This window comes from Bufo bufo, unplaced genomic scaffold (assembly GCF_905171765.1).
Source record: "Bufo bufo unplaced genomic scaffold, aBufBuf1.1, whole genome shotgun sequence".
Taxonomy (NCBI): Eukaryota; Metazoa; Chordata; class Amphibia; order Anura; family Bufonidae; genus Bufo; species Bufo bufo.
The window spans coordinates 45,450-65,671 of record NW_024400105.1 but is presented as its reverse complement, the minus strand read 5'-3'; the positions used below and the strand labels follow the sequence as shown (position 1 = coordinate 65,671).

General features: G+C 42.2%; 7 non-coding genes and 3 pseudogenes across 7 annotated transcripts; all 10 read left to right on the top strand.

Moving 5' to 3' along the window:
* The first annotated feature begins 283 nt into the window (after window positions 1–283).
* LOC120983543 lies at window positions 284–487 on the top strand (annotated as a pseudogene).
* Window positions 488–1,514: 1,027 nt separating this feature from the next.
* LOC120983497 lies at window positions 1,515–1,705 on the top strand. Its single transcript, XR_005775073.1, has one exon. It is a non-coding gene; the product is annotated as a U2 spliceosomal RNA (small nuclear RNA).
* Window positions 1,706–2,732: 1,027 nt separating this feature from the next.
* LOC120983581 lies at window positions 2,733–2,874 on the top strand (annotated as a pseudogene).
* Window positions 2,875–4,098: 1,224 nt separating this feature from the next.
* LOC120983515 lies at window positions 4,099–4,289 on the top strand. Its single transcript, XR_005775090.1, has one exon. It is a non-coding gene; the product is annotated as a U2 spliceosomal RNA (small nuclear RNA).
* A 1,027-nt stretch (window positions 4,290–5,316) lies between these two features.
* On the top strand, window positions 5,317–5,507 carry LOC120983485. The gene has a single exon (XR_005775062.1). It is a non-coding gene; the product is annotated as a U2 spliceosomal RNA (small nuclear RNA).
* Window positions 5,508–6,533: 1,026 nt separating this feature from the next.
* LOC120983580 lies at window positions 6,534–6,675 on the top strand (annotated as a pseudogene).
* Window positions 6,676–7,899: 1,224 nt separating this feature from the next.
* Window positions 7,900–8,090, top strand: LOC120983514. Its single transcript, XR_005775089.1, has one exon. It is a non-coding gene; the product is annotated as a U2 spliceosomal RNA (small nuclear RNA).
* Window positions 8,091–9,117: 1,027 nt separating this feature from the next.
* Window positions 9,118–9,308, top strand: LOC120983623. Its single transcript, XR_005775164.1, has one exon. It is a non-coding gene; the product is annotated as a U2 spliceosomal RNA (small nuclear RNA).
* A 1,026-nt stretch (window positions 9,309–10,334) lies between these two features.
* Window positions 10,335–10,525, top strand: LOC120983611. The gene has a single exon (XR_005775153.1). It is a non-coding gene; the product is annotated as a U2 spliceosomal RNA (small nuclear RNA).
* Window positions 10,526–16,215: 5,690 nt separating this feature from the next.
* On the top strand, window positions 16,216–16,414 carry LOC120983528. The gene has a single exon (XR_005775103.1). It is a non-coding gene; the product is annotated as a U2 spliceosomal RNA (small nuclear RNA).
* Window positions 16,415–20,222: the final 3,808 nt, after the last annotated feature.

Genomic DNA, 20,222 nt, shown 5'->3' with positions numbered 1-20,222 from the left:
AAGACGATGAACTGCGCAAAGGAAGCCCTCTGGAAGGCTAGAAATATTTTAGTTTTTAAAAGAGAGGTTTTATCCGTCAACGATGTTCTGGGATTTTGTTTTAGTGAAATGTATATTTATCTTTTAATTGAGAAAAAAGTTAATACTGCGGTAGAAAATAAATGGTTTTTAAGTGAATGGAATTCTGTAATATAAGATAATTTTATTCATTTTTAATGCCATCCTTTGATTATGTATTTAATTTTTTTTCTGTATTTATGTGATAATTGTTAAAATTTTGTAAATTCTTTTAATAAATATGGCGTCCCCGCGAGGGGATAGTCAACTAAAAAAATCTGTTCTTATCAGTTTAATATCTGATACGTCCCCTATCTGGGGACCATATATTAAATGGATTTTTCGAACAGGGAGATGGAAAAAGAGCTTGCTCTGTCCACTCCACGCATTGACCTGGTATTGCAGTACCTCCAGGACCGGTGCACCCCTTCTAATCCAGTATGAAAAAACAGAATGAAATTGAAATGGATTGCAAGCATCATCCTTCCAGCCAAGCAAGTGGAAAGTTGTGTGTGTCGTGCCTCCTTCAGCTTCTCCTCTGTCTGCCCAGTCAGTGCAGTGTTGCTTTTTGCATATAATACCTGCATCTAGTCTGTCAATCTCCTAATTGCATCAGCTGTCGGTTGTTTCCAGCACCAAGCAACCCATTCAGCCAGTCTCCTCACACCCTGGATCCAATTAGGACTGATGATTGGTTAATTGGCTTATCACCTGAATGAATTGTTTGGACCTCCCCTCCTCCACGTTTGATTTGGGCCTGTTGTGCACACCTCGGAGGGTTGCTGAGTCGTCTCTGGCAGGCAATTGACCCTTTTTTGTATCAAGTTGGCTGGATGTAACCATTTAGCTTTTGCAGTGCTTCAATAAATGAGTAAAGTTTGCCTGTGTCTCCCTCTTGTGGATCTTTTGAACTGGATTACTTAGTGGCTAAAAAGTAGCCCAGCACTTCCTATGCAGCTGGACCTACCTTGTCTGTTCAATGGACGGAACACTGCGCGTGTCACAAGAGCCTTGTCAGGTCAAGAGGTCAAAGAGGTCAAGTAAGGTCAGCTATTGGATGACATCACAAGGGCCCTGATGGAACACTCAACAATGGTGCCGTGACATCACAATCAACAATGGTTATCCTTTTTTTTTTTTTTTTTTTTTTTTCCTTTCACTCACTACTATTCCTATCATGCTTTCTGCTTGGCGTGCTTTGGCACCGCACCAGGAATTTCGTGCGAAGAAAAGGCGTGTCCAAAAGTCGCGTGTGGGCGGAGCTATGCAGATAGCAAACACGAAAAGAAGCATGCTGGTGTGACTTCTGTGCGTAGGACGCGCGTGAACGTTTTCCCCGGTTTGTGAGAGAAAGAAGCCTCCCGGACTGTGTATTGGGCTGGGGACAGTAGTCTATTGCCTTCATTAGTGCTCTGCATTGGGGACCATCGGCCTGTACTGCGAACCCTTTTCAGGTTATCGCTTCTCGGCCTTTTGGCTAAGATCAAGTGTAGTATCTGTTCTTATCAGTTTAATATCTGATACGTCCCCTATCTGGGGACCATATATTAAATGGATTTTTCGAACAGGGAGATGGAAAAAGAGCTTGCTCTGTCCACTCCACGCATTGACCTGGTATTGCAGTACCTCCAGGACCGGTGCACCCCTTCTAATCCAGTATGAAAAAACAGAATGAAATTGAAATGGATTGCAAGCATCATCCTTCCAGCCAAGCAAGTGGAAAGTTGTGTGTGTCGTGCCTCCTTCAGCTTCTCCTCTGTCTGCCCAGTCAGTGCAGTGTTGCTTTTTGCATATAATACCTGCATCTAGTCTGTCAATCTCCTAATTGCATCAGCTGTCGGTTGTTTCCAGCACCAAGCAACCCATTCAGCCAGTCTCCTCACACCCTGGATCCAATTAGGACTGATGATTGGTTAATTGGCTTATCACCTGAATGAATTGTTTGGACCTCCCCTCCTCCACGTTTGATTTGGGCCTGTTGTGCACACCTCGGAGGGTTGCTGAGTCGTCTCTGGCAGGCAATTGACCCTTTTTTGTATCAAGTTGGCTGGATGTAACCATTTAGCTTTTGCAGTGCTTCAATAAATGAGTAAAGTTTGCCTGTGTCTCCCTCTTGTGGATCTTTTGAACTGGATTACTTAGTGGCTAAAAAGTAGCCCAGCACTTCCTATGCAGCTGGACCTACCTTGTCTGTTCAATGGACGGAACACTGCGCGTGTCACAAGAGCCTTGTCAGGTCAAGAGGTCAAAGAGGTCAAGTAAGGTCAGCTATTGGATGACATCACAAGGGCCCTGATGGAACACTCAACAATGGTGCCGTGACATCACAATCAACAATGGTTATCCTTTTTTTTTTTTTTTTTTTTTTTTCCTTTCACTCACTACTATTCCTATCATGCTTTCTGCTTGGCGTGCTTTGGCACCGCACCAGGAATTTCGTGCGAAGAAAAGGCGTGTCCAAAAGTCGCGTGTGGGCGGAGCTATGCAGATAGCAAACACGAAAAGAAGCATGCTGGTGTGACTTCTGTGCGTAGGACGCGCGTGAACGTTTTCCCCGGTTTGTGAGAGAAAGAAGCCTCCCGGACTGTGTATTGGGCTGGGGACAGTAGTCTATTGCCTTCATTAGTGCTCTGCATTGGGGACCATCGGCCTGTACTGCGAACCCTTTTCAGGTTATCGCTTCTCGGCCTTTTGGCTAAGATCAAGTGTAGTATCGAGAGGTGCTGCACTGGTCTTGGCCGGAGGTGCCCCGGGTACCCGGACCCTCTGCCTCAGGGAAAGGCTGTGGTTTATAGCCGCAGTTGGACCCTGTGCTGCTATTGGGGGGACGGCTTAGTCCCGGGGCAACGAGGAGCGATCACCCCTGTCACTGCACATAGCTGTAGGGGGCAGTCCTGAGAGATCAGGAAAGGATCGGATTTCTGAGAACCTGTGAGGAGATCTGGCAAAATGGATTTGGCGAAGAAAAGGAACTGTTTACGGTTCCTATGCAAGAAAGAACCTGGAATGGGATGGAGCGAAAGATACGTTTCGTTGATACTGAAGAAGTTTGGAGGCATTGAAAGAAGAGAGATTTTTTGTATGCAGAAAGATTTCAAGAGGAAGATGATTGATGTGACCCTACCATCTGAGGAGAAATGTTTGTCTTTTTTCATGGAGTGGAAGGACGTTTATGTTTCGTACCCCGAGGTAGAGGTTTTCATTTCATGTTTTGGAGCGTCAAGAAAGTTGGTTGTAGGAATGGAAGACCCGTTTGTGGAGATGGAAGAAGTGAAAAAATATCTGGAAAGTAAGGGACTGATTGTAATGTTTGACAAGGATTATTTGAACGCTATTGGTATATGGAATGGTAAGAGAAGGTTTCGAGTTTGGGCAAAACAAGGAGAGTTTGGTTTTTTGGAAGGAAGAATAAGTATAGATGGAAGAAAAGGTTTCTGTTATTGGGAAAATGGAAGGAAAGAATGTGTAGAGGAAGAAGCTACAAGAAAAGAAGAACAAATGGAAGAAGAAAGTGAAAGAAAGGTAAAACGAACAGAAGGAGAAGATAATGGATTTGAAGTAAGGAATAGCCAAGGGAATAGTAGAAAAGTGACTGTTGGTGATAGTTTTGAAAACAAAGTGATTGTAGGTAGTAATTTTGAGAAGAAAGTGACTGGTTGTGATAGCTTTGAAAAGAAAAGTATGAAAGAAAAGAAAATAGAAGATGTCAAAGAAAAAGAAATGTCTAGAAAAGATTATGCAGAAATAGAACAGTCAATTTGGTGTCCTGTAAGACGAAGTTATAGTATGGTTGTCAAGAAAGAAGAATTAGGAGAAGATGAGAAGAAAAGAGTTAAAATGAAGGATACTATAGATAATTTGTGAAGATAGGAAAGAATAGATTTGCTTGTTATAATAGTGAGGGAATTTATGTTATGTTTGTCTTTATTTTATGTAAAAATTATTATTATTTTTTCAAAAAATTGGAAATTACAAATAAAAAGAAAAAAATTGTTGATTATCGGATGATGAAGCGCAAAATATAATTTGATATGAATTCAAATATACTGCGTCTTCTGACGCTATCAACTTAAAAAAAATCTGTTCTTATCAGTTTAATATCTGATACGTCCCCTATCTGGGGACCATATATTAAATGGATTTTTCGAACAGGGAGATGGAAAAAGAGCTTGCTCTGTCCACTCCACGCATTGACCTGGTATTGCAGTACCTCCAGGACCGGTGCACCCCTTCTAATCCAGTATGAAAAAACAGAATGAAATTGAAATGGATTGCAAGCATCATCCTTCCAGCCAAGCAAGTGGAAAGTTGTGTGTGTCGTGCCTCCTTCAGCTTCTCCTCTGTCTGCCCAGTCAGTGCAGTGTTGCTTTTTGCATATAATACCTGCATCTAGTCTGTCAATCTCCTAATTGCATCAGCTGTCGGTTGTTTCCAGCACCAAGCAACCCATTCAGCCAGTCTCCTCACACCCTGGATCCAATTAGGACTGATGATTGGTTAATTGGCTTATCACCTGAATGAATTGTTTGGACCTCCCCTCCTCCACGTTTGATTTGGGCCTGTTGTGCACACCTCGGAGGGTTGCTGAGTCGTCTCTGGCAGGCAATTGACCCTTTTTTGTATCAAGTTGGCTGGATGTAACCATTTAGCTTTTGCAGTGCTTCAATAAATGAGTAAAGTTTGCCTGTGTCTCCCTCTTGTGGATCTTTTGAACTGGATTACTTAGTGGCTAAAAAGTAGCCCAGCACTTCCTATGCAGCTGGACCTACCTTGTCTGTTCAATGGACGGAACACTGCGCGTGTCACAAGAGCCTTGTCAGGTCAAGAGGTCAAAGAGGTCAAGTAAGGTCAGCTATTGGATGACATCACAAGGGCCCTGATGGAACACTCAACAATGGTGCCGTGACATCACAATCAACAATGGTTATCCTTTTTTTTTTTTTTTTTTTTTTTTCCTTTCACTCACTACTATTCCTATCATGCTTTCTGCTTGGCGTGCTTTGGCACCGCACCAGGAATTTCGTGCGAAGAAAAGGCGTGTCCAAAAGTCGCGTGTGGGCGGAGCTATGCAGATAGCAAACACGAAAAGAAGCATGCTGGTGTGACTTCTGTGCGTAGGACGCGCGTGAACGTTTTCCCCGGTTTGTGAGAGAAAGAAGCCTCCCGGACTGTGTATTGGGCTGGGGACAGTAGTCTATTGCCTTCATTAGTGCTCTGCATTGGGGACCATCGGCCTGTACTGCGAACCCTTTTCAGGTTATCGCTTCTCGGCCTTTTGGCTAAGATCAAGTGTAGTATCTGTTCTTATCAGTTTAATATCTGATACGTCCCCTATCTGGGGACCATATATTAAATGGATTTTTCGAACAGGGAGATGGAAAAAGAGCTTGCTCTGTCCACTCCACGCATTGACCTGGTATTGCAGTACCTCCAGGACCGGTGCACCCCTTCTAATCCAGTATGAAAAAACAGAATGAAATTGAAATGGATTGCAAGCATCATCCTTCCAGCCAAGCAAGTGGAAAGTTGTGTGTGTCGTGCCTCCTTCAGCTTCTCCTCTGTCTGCCCAGTCAGTCCAGTGTTGCTTTTTGCATATAATACCTGCATCTAGTCTGTCAATCTCCTAATTGCATCAGCTGTCGGTTGTTTCCAGCACCAAGCAACCCATTCAGCCAGTCTCCTCACACCCTGGATCCAATTAGGACTGATGATTGGTTAATTGGCTTATCACCTGAATGAATTGTTTGGACCTCCCCTCCTCCACGTTTGATTTGGGCCTGTTGTGCACACCTCGGAGGGTTGCTGAGTCGTCTCTGGCAGGCAATTGACCCTTTTTTGTATCAAGTTGGCTGGATGTAACCATTTAGCTTTTGCAGTGCTTCAATAAATGAGTAAAGTTTGCCTGTGTCTCCCTCTTGTGGATCTTTTGAACTGGATTACTTAGTGGCTAAAAAGTAGCCCAGCACTTCCTATGCAGCTGGACCTACCTTGTCTGTTCAATGGACGGAACACTGCGCGTGTCACAAGAGCCTTGTCAGGTCAAGAGGTCAAAGAGGTCAAGTAAGGTCAGCTATTGGATGACATCACAAGGGCCCTGATGGAACACTCAACAATGGTGCCGTGACATCACAATCAACAATGGTTATCCTTTTTTTTTTTTTTTTTTTTTTTCCTTTCACTCACTACTATTCCTATCATGCTTTCTGCTTGGCGTGCTTTGGCCCCGCACCAGGAATTTCGTGCGAAGAAAAGGCGTGTCCAAAAGTCGCGTGTGGGCGGAGCTATGCAGATAGCAAACACGAAAAGAAGCATGCTGGTGTGACTTCTGTGCGTAGGACGCGCGTGAACGTTTTCCCCGGTTTGTGAGAGAAAGAAGCCTCCCGGACTGTGTATTGGGCTGGGGACAGTAGTCTATTGCCTTCATTAGTGCTCTGCATTGGGGACCATCGGCCTGTACTGCGAACCCTTTTCAGGTTATCGCTTCTCGGCCTTTTGGCTAAGATCAAGTGTAGTATCGAGAGGTGCTGCACTGGTCTTGGCCGGAGGTGCCCCGGGTACCCGGACCCTCTGCCTCAGGGAAAGGCTGTGGTTTATAGCCGCAGTTGGACCCTGTGCTGCTATTGGGGGGACGGCTTAGTCCCGGGGCAACGAGGAGCGATCACCCCTGTCACTGCACATAGCTGTAGGGGGCAGTCCTGAGAGATCAGGAAAGGATCGGATTTCTGAGAACCTGTGAGGAGATCTGGCAAAATGGATTTGGCGAAGAAAAGGAACTGTTTACGGTTCCTATGCAAGAAAGAACCTGGAATGGGATGGAGCGAAAGATACGTTTCGTTGATACTGAAGAAGTTTGGAGGCATTGAAAGAAGAGAGATTTTTTGTATGCAGAAAGATTTCAAGAGGAAGATGATTGATGTGACCCTACCATCTGAGGAGAAATGTTTGTCTTTTTTCATGGAGTGGAAGGACGTTTATGTTTCGTACCCCGAGGTAGAGGTTTTCATTTCATGTTTTGGAGCGTCAAGAAAGTTGGTTGTAGGAATGGAAGACCCGTTTGTGGAGATGGAAGAAGTGAAAAAATATCTGGAAAGTAAGGGACTGATTGTAATGTTTGACAAGGATTATTTGAACGCTATTGGTATATGGAATGGTAAGAGAAGGTTTCGAGTTTGGGCAAAACAAGGAGAGTTTGGTTTTTTGGAAGGAAGAATAAGTATAGATGGAAGAAAAGGTTTCTGTTATTGGGAAAATGGAAGGAAAGAATGTGTAGAGGAAGAAGCTACAAGAAAAGAAGAACAAATGGAAGAAGAAAGTGAAAGAAAGGTAAAACGAACAGAAGGAGAAGATAATGGATTTGAAGTAAGGAATAGCCAAGGGAATAGTAGAAAAGTGACTGTTGGTGATAGTTTTGAAAACAAAGTGATTGTAGGTAGTAATTTTGAGAAGAAAGTGACTGGTTGTGATAGCTTTGAAAAGAAAAGTATGAAAGAAAAGAAAATAGAAGATGTCAAAGAAAAAGAAATGTCTAGAAAAGATTATGCAGAAATAGAACAGTCAATTTGGTGTCCTGTAAGACGAAGTTATAGTATGGTTGTCAAGAAAGAAGAATTAGGAGAAGATGAGAAGAAAAGAGTTAAAATGAAGGATACTATAGATAATTTGTGAAGATAGGAAAGAATAGATTTGCTTGTTATAATAGTGAGGGAATTTATGTTATGTTTGTCTTTATTTTATGTAAAAATTATTATTATTTTTTCAAAAAATTGGAAATTACAAATAAAAAGAAAAAAATTGTTGATTATCGGATGATGAAGCGCAAAATATAATTTGATATGAATTCAAATATACTGCGTCTTCTGACGCTATCAACTTAAAAAAAATCTGTTCTTATCAGTTTAATATCTGATACGTCCCCTATCTGGGGACCATATATTAAATGGATTTTTCGAACAGGGAGATGGAAAAAGAGCTTGCTCTGTCCACTCCACGCATTGACCTGGTATTGCAGTACCTCCAGGACCGGTGCACCCCTTCTAATCCAGTATGAAAAAACAGAATGAAATTGAAATGGATTGCAAGCATCATCCTTCCAGCCAAGCAAGTGGAAAGTTGTGTGTGTCGTGCCTCCTTCAGCTTCTCCTCTGTCTGCCCAGTCAGTGCAGTGTTGCTTTTTGCATATAATACCTGCATCTAGTCTGTCAATCTCCTAATTGCATCAGCTGTCGGTTGTTTCCAGCACCAAGCAACCCATTCAGCCAGTCTCCTCACACCCTGGATCCAATTAGGACTGATGATTGGTTAATTGGCTTATCACCTGAATGAATTGTTTGGACCTCCCCTCCTCCACGTTTGATTTGGGCCTGTTGTGCACACCTCGGAGGGTTGCTGAGTCGTCTCTGGCAGGCAATTGACCCTTTTTTGTATCAAGTTGGCTGGATGTAACCATTTAGCTTTTGCAGTGCTTCAATAAATGAGTAAAGTTTGCCTGTGTCTCCCTCTTGTGGATCTTTTGAACTGGATTACTTAGTGGCTAAAAAGTAGCCCAGCACTTCCTATGCAGCTGGACCTACCTTGTCTGTTCAATGGACGGAACACTGCGCGTGTCACAAGAGCCTTGTCAGGTCAAGAGGTCAAAGAGGTCAAGTAAGGTCAGCTATTGGATGACATCACAAGGGCCCTGATGGAACACTCAACAATGGTGCCGTGACATCACAATCAACAATGGTTATCCTTTTTTTTTTTTTTTTTTTTTTTTCCTTTCACTCACTACTATTCCTATCATGCTTTCTGCTTGGCGTGCTTTGGCACCGCACCAGGAATTTCGTGCGAAGAAAAGGCGTGTCCAAAAGTCGCGTGTGGGCGGAGCTATGCAGATAGCAAACACGAAAAGAAGCATGCTGGTGTGACTTCTGTGCGTAGGACGCGCGTGAACGTTTTCCCCGGTTTGTGAGAGAAAGAAGCCTCCCGGACTGTGTATTGGGCTGGGGACAGTAGTCTATTGCCTTCATTAGTGCTCTGCATTGGGGACCATCGGCCTGTACTGCGAACCCTTTTCAGGTTATCGCTTCTCGGCCTTTTGGCTAAGATCAAGTGTAGTATCTGTTCTTATCAGTTTAATATCTGATACGTCCCCTATCTGGGGACCATATATTAAATGGATTTTTCGAACAGGGAGATGGAAAAAGAGCTTGCTCTGTCCACTCCACGCATTGACCTGGTATTGCAGTACCTCCAGGACCGGTGCACCCCTTCTAATCCAGTATGAAAAAACAGAATGAAATTGAAATGGATTGCAAGCATCATCCTTCCAGCCAAGCAAGTGGAAAGTTGTGTGTGTCGTGCCTCCTTCAGCTTCTCCTCTGTCTGCCCCGTCAGTGCAGTGTTGCTTTTTGCATATAATACCTGCATCTAGTCTGTCAATCTCCTAATTGCATCAGCTGTCGGTTGTTTCCAGCACCAAGCAACCCATTCAGCCAGTCTCCTCACACCCTGGATCCAATTAGGACTGATGATTGGTTAATTGGCTTATCACCTGAATGAATTGTTTGGACCTCCCCTCCTCCACGTTTGATTTGGGCCTGTTGTGCACACCTCGGAGGGTTGCTGAGTCGTCTCTGGCAGGCAATTGACCCTTTTTTGTATCAAGTTGGCTGGATGTAACCATTTAGCTTTTGCAGTGCTTCAATAAATGAGTAAAGTTTGCCTGTGTCTCCCTCTTGTGGATCTTTTGAACTGGATTACTTAGTGGCTAAAAAGTAGCCCAGCACTTCCTATGCAGCTGGACCTACCTTGTCTGTTCAATGGACGGAACACTGCGCGTGTCACAAGAGCCTTGTCAGGTCAAGAGGTCAAAGAGGTCAAGTAAGGTCAGCTATTGGATGACATCACAAGGGCCCTGATGGAACACTCAACAATGGTGCCGTGACATCACAATCAACAATGGTTATCCTTTTTTTTTTTTTTTTTTTTTTTCCTTTCACTCACTACTATTCCTATCATGCTTTCTGCTTGGCGGGCTTTGGCACCGCACCAGGAATTTCGTGCGAAGAAAAGGCGTGTCCAAAAGTCGCGTGTGGGCGGAGCTATGCAGATAGCAAACACGAAAAGAAGCATGCTGGTGTGACTTCTGTGCGTAGGACGCGCGTGAACGTTTTCCCCGGTTTGTGAGAGAAAGAAGCCTCCCGGACTGTGTATTGGGCTGGGGACAGTAGTCTATTGCCTTCATTAGTGCTCTGCATTGGGGACCATCGGCCTGTACTGCGAACCCTTTTCAGGTTATCGCTTCTCGGCCTTTTGGCTAAGATCAAGTGTAGTATCTGTTCTTATCAGTTTAATATCTGATACGTCCCCTATCTGGGGACCATATATTAAATGGATTTTTCGAACAGGGAGATGGAAAAAGAGCTTGCTCTGTCCACTCCACGCATTGACCTGGTATTGCAGTACCTCCAGGACCGGTGCACCCCTTCTAATCCAGTATGAAAAAACAGAATGAAATTGAAATGGATTGCAAGCATCATCCTTCCAGCCAAGCAAGTGGAAAGTTGTGTGTGTCGTGCCTCCTTCAGCTTCTCCTCTGTCTGCCCAGTCAGTGCAGTGTTGCTTTTTGCATATAATACCTGCATCTAGTCTGTCAATCTCCTAATTGCATCAGCTGTCGGTTGTTTCCAGCACCAAGCAACCCATTCAGCCCGTCTCCTCACACCCTGGATCCAATTAGGACTGATGATTGGTTAATTGGCTTATCACCTGAATGAATTGTTTGGACCTCCCCTCCTCCACGTTTGATTTGGGCCTGTTGTGCACACCTCGGAGGGTTGCTGAGTCGTCTCTGGCAGGCAATTGACCCTTTTTTGTATCAAGTTGGCTGGATGTAACCATTTAGCTTTTGCAGTGCTTCAATAAATGAGTAAAGTTTGCCTGTGTCTCCCTCTTGTGGATCTTTTGAACTGGATTACTTAGTGGCTAAAAAGTAGCCCAGCACTTCCTATGCAGCTGGACCTACCTTGTCTGTTCAATGGACGGAACACTGCGCGTGTCACAAGAGCCTTGTCAGGTCAAGAGGTCAAAGAGGTCAAGTAAGGTCAGCTATTGGATGACATCACAAGGGCCCTGATGGAACACTCAACAATGGTGCCGTGACATCACAATCAACAATGGTTATCCTTTTTTTTTTTTTTTTTTTTTTCCTTTCACTCACTACTATTCCTATCATGCTTTCTGCTTGGCGTGCTTTGGCACCGCACCAGGAATTTCGTGCGAAGAAAAGGCGTGTCCAAAAGTCGCGTGTGGGCGGAGCTATGCAGATAGCAAACACGAAAAGAAGCATGCTGGTGTGACTTCTGTGCGTAGGACGCGCGTGAACGTTTTCCCCGGTTTGTGAGAGAAAGAAGCCTCCCGGACTGTGTATTGGGCTGGGGACAGTAGTCTATTGCCTTCATTAGTGCTCTGCATTGGGGACCATCGGCCTGTACTGCGAACCCTTTTCAGGTTATCGCTTCTCGGCCTTTTGGCTGCGATATCTGGCTTGACCGGACGCAGTTGGGAGTTCTGGAAAGAAGGCGATCAATATGACGACCGAAAGGGCGACTCTACGGTTTGCTGAGCCGGGAGAGACTCGTGTTAAGAATACGTTCCGCATTGAAGTTGCAGAGGAAAAGAAAAGAATCGTGGATCTGGAGTTCTTCGTTAACAAGGTCATGTTTGCAGCTCTGAGGATTCAGCGGGAGGATATACTATGCCTGAAAGACCCCCGTCCTGGACTTTTTTACCTTACTCTGGAGTCATCTGGTGCCTGCGACCAAGTTGTTGAGATGGTACGTGCCTATGGTGATAAGGAGGACTTACAAGGTTTGCACTTTGCTTTTCTTTACTCTGCTGAAGATGTCCCAGTGGTGGTTACCATGTATGACCCCCACGTGGCTGAGTCTGATATTGGACTGTTTTTGATGCAATATTGCAAGAGTGTTAAACAAGCACGTAAAGTGATGAATAGTATGGGCCTATGGACTGGCAAGTATAGATTTCTTGTGACCTTCACAGAAGATACCTCTTGTGTTGGTGGCTTACGCCGCCCTCCTGCTAATTTCCATATTGGGCGGAAACGTGGATTCCTGGCGTATCCTGGGATGCCTTATTATTGCAGGAAATGTGAATCCTATGGACATACACAAGACTCTTGTAACGAGAGTCCAGCTTGCCGAAAATGCGGCCAACAGGGTCATGTGGCTGCGGACTGTCAGGGGGAAATCCTCTGTAATTTATGTAAAGAAAAAGGCCATACCTTTAAGTCTTGTCCTAAGCGCTCCTGGGCAAATGTGGTGTCAGGGGGGGCAAAAAAGCCTTCTGACGCTGAAAAGATGGAGGTTGCCGGGACATCAACCACAGAGAGCGTGATGATTGGCGCTCCTGTGGGGAAAAGTTCCGCGACCAAGTCGGCCGGTACACCTGCAGCGCCAAAGCCTGTTCCTGCTGGAAAGCCTCCGGAGAAAGCGGCTCCCGTTGCTCGATCTGGGGTTCCCATGGAAGCTGGGGCCTCTAGGTTGAAAACGAGAGGAGAGGATGCCATGGAATTGGAGGATCAGCGAAAGAGGAAGCAGTGTGAGGAAGAGGAACAACCAACGCTACAAGTCAAAAGGAGTGGTCGGGTGAGTGCTGATGAGAGTGACTCCCAGTTGCCCCGACAAGAGATACCTTTGTCAGACCCCAGAAATATTGATCAGTTTGAATCACCTACTGATATTATTGGATCGCTCTCTGAAAGCGAAAGTGGATGACACAGGATATGATCATCTCCTCTTTGAATGTGAGGAGTCTAAAGGGCCCAGAGAAAAGGGCTGCTTTATTTGATTATTTATCTAACCTTAGTACAGACATTTTCTTTTTGCAGGAATGTGCAATTGACTTTGATTTGAGTTATTCGACTCTCAGATCTGACTGGACTCATGGACCATCTGTCTGGTCAGGAGACAATGAAAGAAAGTGTTCAGGTATCGGGATATTGTTCAAAAGTCTGAATTATGAAATTGTTTCCTTTATTGACATTGTTCCTGGTAGAGCATTGTTGCTTAATGTCAAGACAGGCAATATAGAGTTTAGGCTTCTAAACATATATGCTTCTCCTGAGAAGGAAGAGAGAGAGGATCTCTTTACTAAAATACAATGCTACTTGCCTGGTTCTTCACCATTGATCATCGCTGGGGACTTTAATTGTGTGCTACCAGGAGAGGTAAGATTGGGTAGCTTAACTGCCAGAAATGACAAGACGGAGAAGCAGTTAAAAGATCTGACCATGGACTTTAATATGAAGGACGTATGGAAAATTGCTCATGGTAATGATCCAGGGTATACCTGGGAGAATGCTTTATACAAATCCAGAATTGATTTAATTTTTGTCTCAAGTATTGTACAGTTTGAAAATGTGAAACTAGAGTCAAATATCTTTTCTGATCACAAAATGCTCACTGTATGCATAAAATAGCCAGGGTTATGTAAAACTAAGGGTTTTTGGAAACTGAACACTTCCCTCTTAGAAGATGGTCAAGTAAAGTCCGATTTCACTTATCTTTTCAAAAAACTACAAGGTGATAAGGGAAACTTCCCCACAATGTTAGAGTGGTGGGAATACTGTAAAACTGAGTTCAAAAAATTCTTTATCAGAGTAGGGGTTAAGAAACCTAGAGAAAAACAGAAGTGGTTTAAAGACTTAAATACCAAACTCCAAACTTACTTAAAACTCAAAGCCGCTGGTATTGATGTTGATGACTTGATAGTTGACCTAAAAAATAAAATACAAGTTACTATTGATGAGAAAGGTAAAGAAATCATCTATAGTTCAAAAATAGAACATATAGAGAAAGACGAAAAATGTACAAGGTTTTTTTTCAAAAAGGTTGTAGGAATGAAAACGCCTATTTATGAGTTGGAGGGTGAAAAATCCAGTGAAGGTATGCTCAACAAAGCAAAAAACTTCTATCAAGACCTATTTGATGATAAATTGATTGATACCTCCTTTACAGGTGATGTGTTGGCTGCATTGGAGAATAAATTAGGGAAAACTGACCAAGAAATATTATGTAGTGAATTTGAACCAAATGAGGTAATTGTAGTAATTAAGAGCTTTTCTAATAACAAATAGCCAGGTTCAGATGGGCTCCCGATAGAGTTCTATAGAGTGTTTTATGAGATATTCAAAGAAGACCTATATATGATCTTTAAGGAAGCTTTCTCGTGTGATCTGTTGCCTATGTCATGGAGAAGTGGGATTGTGTCTTTGATCCCAAAAAAAGGTGATCTAGGGAAGCTGGAAAATTGGAGACCGATCACACTACTGAACTCAGATTACAAAATTTTAGCAAAAATAATTGTCAATCGTTTAAAACCTGTGCTCCATAAAATTATTAATATGGACCAAGTGTGTGGCGTACCAGGACGGAGTGTAAGTGAGCTCTTAAATGTTATCAGGGATATTATTTGGTACCACCAGGATAGAGGTCAAAACTTAGCAATACTGTCTCTAGATTTCCAGAAGGCTTTCGATCGGGTATCGCATACATACTTGTGGATGGTTCTAAGAGAAATGGGGTTACCTGAGTTGCTCATTCAAAAAATCCTTCTCCTGTATAAAGATTCCTTTAGCAAAATATTAGTTAATGGGGCTCTGTCTGATAATGTGTTTCTGAAATCCGGTGTCAAGCAAGGTTGCCCCTTGTCCCCTATATTATTCATATGTGCGATCGAACCATTGCTAGCCTCCTTGCGTAAAGATAAAGTAGTGAGGGGTGTTCCAGTTCCAGGAAGCCAGGGTACTATGTTCAAAACCTGTGGCTACATGGATGACATTACGATTTTTTGTGAAGACACTAGGTCTTTGGAAAGAGCAATTAGAGTTTCAGAGTTTTTTTGTGAAGCTTCGGCCTTTAAGTTAAATTTGTCTAAATGTGAATGTTTTTGTATTGGCAAATGGGAAGAGATTAGAGTGCCAAATCTAAAAATACAAGATGACAAAATCAAAATACTAGGTGTGATCTTTGACAAAACAAATGAGGGTAAAGAGAGTTGGGACATAGCCAAAGAGAAGGTACAAAAAAAGATAAGCTTCTGGTCAATGAGGAAACTTACTTTGGAGGGTAAAGTGCTGATCATTAAATCTGTGCTGATTCCTATTCTGTTATTTTTAAGTGCAGTTTTTCCTCCTAATGATTTGGTCTGTAAACAAATACAAAGGAAATTATTTGAATTTATTTGGAGCTCAAAAGCAGAGAAACTAAAGAGAGAATTTATGTATAGATCTGCTAAACATGGTGGTAAGCAAGTGCCAAACATAAAAAAATTCTTATATCTTCGGTTTTTTTGTATGTGCACCAGAGGAATTTCCTTAAATAATAAATGGTCTTATTTTTTGAGGTATGCAGCTGGCCATGTATTTCGGAGAAGAGGATGGCTTCACATTCCTCTCACCACACCTGTGAAATTAATACCGCCCAAACAGTATATGATCTTGGAGAAGTGTATTAATATGTATGGTCTTGCCAGCCTGGATATCTCAGTGTTAAAAAATCTATGGAAAGTGTTGGGGATTTTGGGGAGAGATGAGCAAGTGTGTCCTATCTCAAGTTTCTCTACCAATAGGTGTTTACAAATATGGAGGAAGGTAAATTAAGCATATTTGTTGAATGAACACAAATATTTATCTTGGATGATAGCACATGAATGTCTCCTTGTTAGATCTTTTCAACATAGGAGAGGTATAAGTCCAATAGCAACCTGTCCAAGAGCAAATTGTGGTGACGACGAATCAGTACTGCATGTGGTTTGGAACTGCGTATATGCACAAGCCTTTTGGAAAGACATTGGCCCTTTATTAAAGTTTATTTCCGGGCTAAATCACTTAGATCACGAGGTTGTACTATATAGGAAAAATAATAATCTTGCAAAAGAAAAAGAAAGAGTTTTGTGGATCTTAGTTAACTGTGCCAAAAATGTGTTATGGAAAGTAAGAAACATCCTTGTGTTCAAAAAAGATTGCATTGATGTTAAAAATTGTGTTAAATTATTTCTAAGTGAGATATATATGTATTATTTGTTGGACAAAAAGAATTGTGGTGAAAAGAAAGCATGTAGTATGTGGAATATTCATTTGTGGAAAATGATTACTTGATTATTGTATCGCTGAAGTTTTCTAATAAAAATATAAAAAAAAAAATCTGTTCTTATCAGTTTAATATCTGATACGTCCCCTATCTGGGGACCATATATTAAATGGATTTTTCGAACAGGGAGATGGAAAAAGAGCTTGCTCTGTCCACTCCACGCATTGACCTGGTATTGCAGTACCTCCAGGACCGGTGCACCCCTTCTAACCCAGTATGAAAAAACAGAATGAAATTGAAATGGATTGCAAGCATCATCCTTCCAGCCAAGCAAGTGGAAAGTTGTGTGTGTCGTGCCTCCTTCAGCTTCTCCTCTGTCTGCCCAGTCAGTGCAGTGTTGCTTTTTGCATATAATACCTGCATCTAGTCTGTCAATCTCCTAATTGCATCAGCTGTCGGTTGTTTCCAGCACCAAGCAACCCATTCAGCCAGTCTCCTCACACCCTGGATCCAATTAGGACTGATGATTGGTTAATTGGCTTATCACCTGAATGAATTGTTTGGACCTCCCCTCCTCCACGTTTGATTTGGGCCTGTTGTGCACACCTCGGAGGGTTGCTGAGTCGTCTCTGGCAGTCAATTGACCCTTTTTTGTATCAAGTTGGCTGGATGTAACCATTTAGCTTTTGCAGTGCTTCAATAAATGAGTAAAGTTTGCCTGTGTCTCCCTCTTGTGGATCTTTTGAACTGGATTACTTAGTGGCTAAAAAGTAGCCCAGCACTTCCTATGCAGCTGGACCTACCTTGTCTGTTCAATGGACGGAACACTGCGCGTGTCACAAGAGCCTTGTCAGGTCAAGAGGTCAAAGAGGTCAAGTAAGGTCAGCTATTGGATGACATCACAAGGGCCCTGATGGAACACTCAACAATGGTGCCGTGACATCACAATCAACAATGGTTATCCTTTTTTTTTTTTTTTTTTCCTTTCACTCACTACTATTCCTATCATGCTTTCTGCTTGGCGTGCTTTGGCACCGCACCAGGAATTTCGTGCGAAGAAAAGGCGTGTCCAAAAGTCGCGTGTGGGCGGAGCTATGCAGATAGCAAACAAGAAAAGAAGCATGCTGGTGACTTCTGTGCGTAGGACGCGCGCGAACGTTTTCCCCGGTTTGTGAGAGAAAGAAGCCTCCCGGACTGTGTATTGGGCTGGGGACAGTAGTCTATTGCCTTCATTAGTGCTCTGCATTGGGGACCATCGGCCTGTACTGCGAACCCTTTTCAGGTTATCGCTTCTCGGCCTTTTGGCTTTCGATCAAGTGTGGTTGAGAGTCAGGAGGCAGGTATTGCAGAGGAAGTCGTGCTCTTGGCCTTGTCTGTATTGACTTGCTGCTATTGGGAGTGGACGGATACTGTGATTCCTTCAGCTGGAGGTTCGGGATTCGCTATTGGAAGAGTGCTGCTGTTTCAGGACGTGGATTCGGGACTTTTTGGCGGACTGGGAGTGATCGAAATCCTCGCTGAGGGTTTACTTTTTTTGAAAAAAGGAGAAAATACTTTGAAGATGGCGTTTGTAAGGAGAAATCAAAGGCAAAATGATGATCGTCCGGATTTTTTTTCAGAGGACTTCGCTTTGAAGGATACTCTTCGTTTTTTTGTTGATCCGGCTGTAAGGCAAGTAAAGGATTTATCCTTCATTTATCGGGAAATTCTATGTCCCATCTTGGATATCAAAAAGGAAGATTTTTTTTGTGTTCAAAGTTTTTTTACAAGAGGCATCTATGATGTGACCTTGGACTCAGGTTTTCTTTGTGAAAAAGCTTTTGCCCTTTATGTTACAAATAAAGGGAATCAGGCTCTAAAGGGGATAAAAGTCTCCCCATTATTTCAATTCCAATCCAGGATTTTGACTATCCAAATGTATAGTCCGTTTATTACGGACCAAGAAGTGGAGTCCTATCTATACAGGTTCTGCGAAAAAGTGACCCTAAAGAAATTGGGGTACACAGATTTCGGAGTATGGAACGGAAAAAGGATTTATAATGTAATCTTTAAGAAAGACCCATGTGAATTTGGTGGAGTCTGTAGGCCTCCTCCGATTGTGTTCATTAATCGGTGTAGAGGCTATCTGTTCTTTACCGGGATGCCCAAATATTGTAGGGCGTGTAGAAGATATGGGCACGAGGAGGTTGCCTGTAAAAGGTGTTCCGAATGTCCAGGAACTAACCATCAGGAAACCGAGTGTCCAAAAAAAAGTGAAGATCAACAACAGAATGGAGAACAACAGCAGAGTGATGGAAGTCAACAGAATGAAGATCAACATCGGAGGGAAGAACAGCAACATACTGATGATCAGCAACATGTTGAGGTGTTGCGACAGATTATAGACCTGCAACAAAGTGGGGGTTTAATAAATGAACAACCCCAAGGGGAAAGAAGAGATACAGAAGAGAGAGGAGTGGATGTGCCTCAAGGAGTGGTGGATGGTCAAGGAACGGAAGTTCTTGTCCCAATGACAGTAGAGGCTGAAGTAGAGTGTGTCATGGAGTCCCTGCAAAGTATAGCAGGTCAAAGTGGAGTGCCTTGTGGCCAAGAATTTATGGAGACACAAATTAAAAGCTTAAAAAGAGGTGTGCGGGAGGATGAAGGTGTAGATGAGGAGGAAAAAAGTAGAGGTGATGAGAAAAAAAGAGCAGTGGAGAGGGAGGTGCTTGAAGTGTTATCACCTGTTAGTTCATGTGATTCAGAAAATTTGAAAATTAAGGAGTTTAAATCTATCACTGATGAGGGCAGGGGAGGTAGCCCTATGCTAAATGTGAAAAGATGATAAAATGTATGTCCCTAAATATCCAGGGGTTTAAGAACCCAAGGAAAAGAGTAGCGTTTTATGATTATCTAAATAATGAATGTTTTGATTTCATTTTTTTACAGGAATGTAATATAGAAAAAAGAATGAATTATGATTATTTTAAGAAATTTTGGAAAGGGAAAGCAGTTTTTTCGGGTGGAAATGAATTAAAAAGTGATGGAGTGGGGTTTTTGTGTAGTGGTGAATGGGAGATTATAAATTCGGAAGAAATTTATCCAGGAAGATTATTGATGGTAGAAGTGGAGAAAGGAGATAAAAAATTAAAGTGTTTTTGTGTGTATGCGCATACAGAAAAACAGAAAAGAAATGAGCTATTTGATATTGTACAACTGTTTATTACCGGAAGTCAACCGATTATTATAGGGGGTGATTTCAATTGCTCGGTAGGAAATAAAAAGGATAGTTCGGCTTCTAACTGGAAAGGCTTCATAAATTCAAAGAATCTAAAAGACGTATGGGAGGTATGTGGAAAGAAGAGTGAAGATGAAATAACTTGGAGTAATAGGAGGTGTAAATACAGGATAGATTATTTTTTTATATCCGAGCATTTTAGGGATCCGAGTTTTAAAACAGAAGTAAATTGTTTTTCAGATCATAAATTAATAATAAGTAACTTGATTTTAGGTGGTATAGAGAATAAAAGAGCAACACACTGGAGTTTGAATGTATCGTTTTTGGAAGATGAAATGATAAGAGAGCAGTTTAAGTCTTTTTATAATAAATTAAAAGTAAGCAAGAGTTGTTTTAATGATATATCAGAATGGTGGGACTTCGCAAAAGAGCAAATAAAAAGTTTCTTTGTAAAGGTTGGAAAAAGAAAGGCGATGGTTAAAAAGCGATTATATTCTAATCTAAATGCGAAACTTCAATGTATGTTTTTGCTAAGGAAAAATGGTATAGAGGTTGAGGATGAAATAGAAGAGTTGAAAAAACAAGTTAAAAAGATTCTTAATGATAAAGGGAATAAAATTATATTTAATACAAGGGTGAAAGTCCTAGAGCAAGATGAAAAGTGTTCTAAGTATTTTTTAAAAAAAATAACTAATAAAAAACATTTTATTGAAGCTTTAGAAGGAGAAATAAGTTTAGAAGGAAAGTTAGAGAAGGCAAAGGATTTTTATGAAGATTTATTCTCTGTCAAAAAAATTGATGAGTCCTTGAAAAATTATTTTTTAGAAGAGTTGGACAAAAATTTTAATAGAATAGAT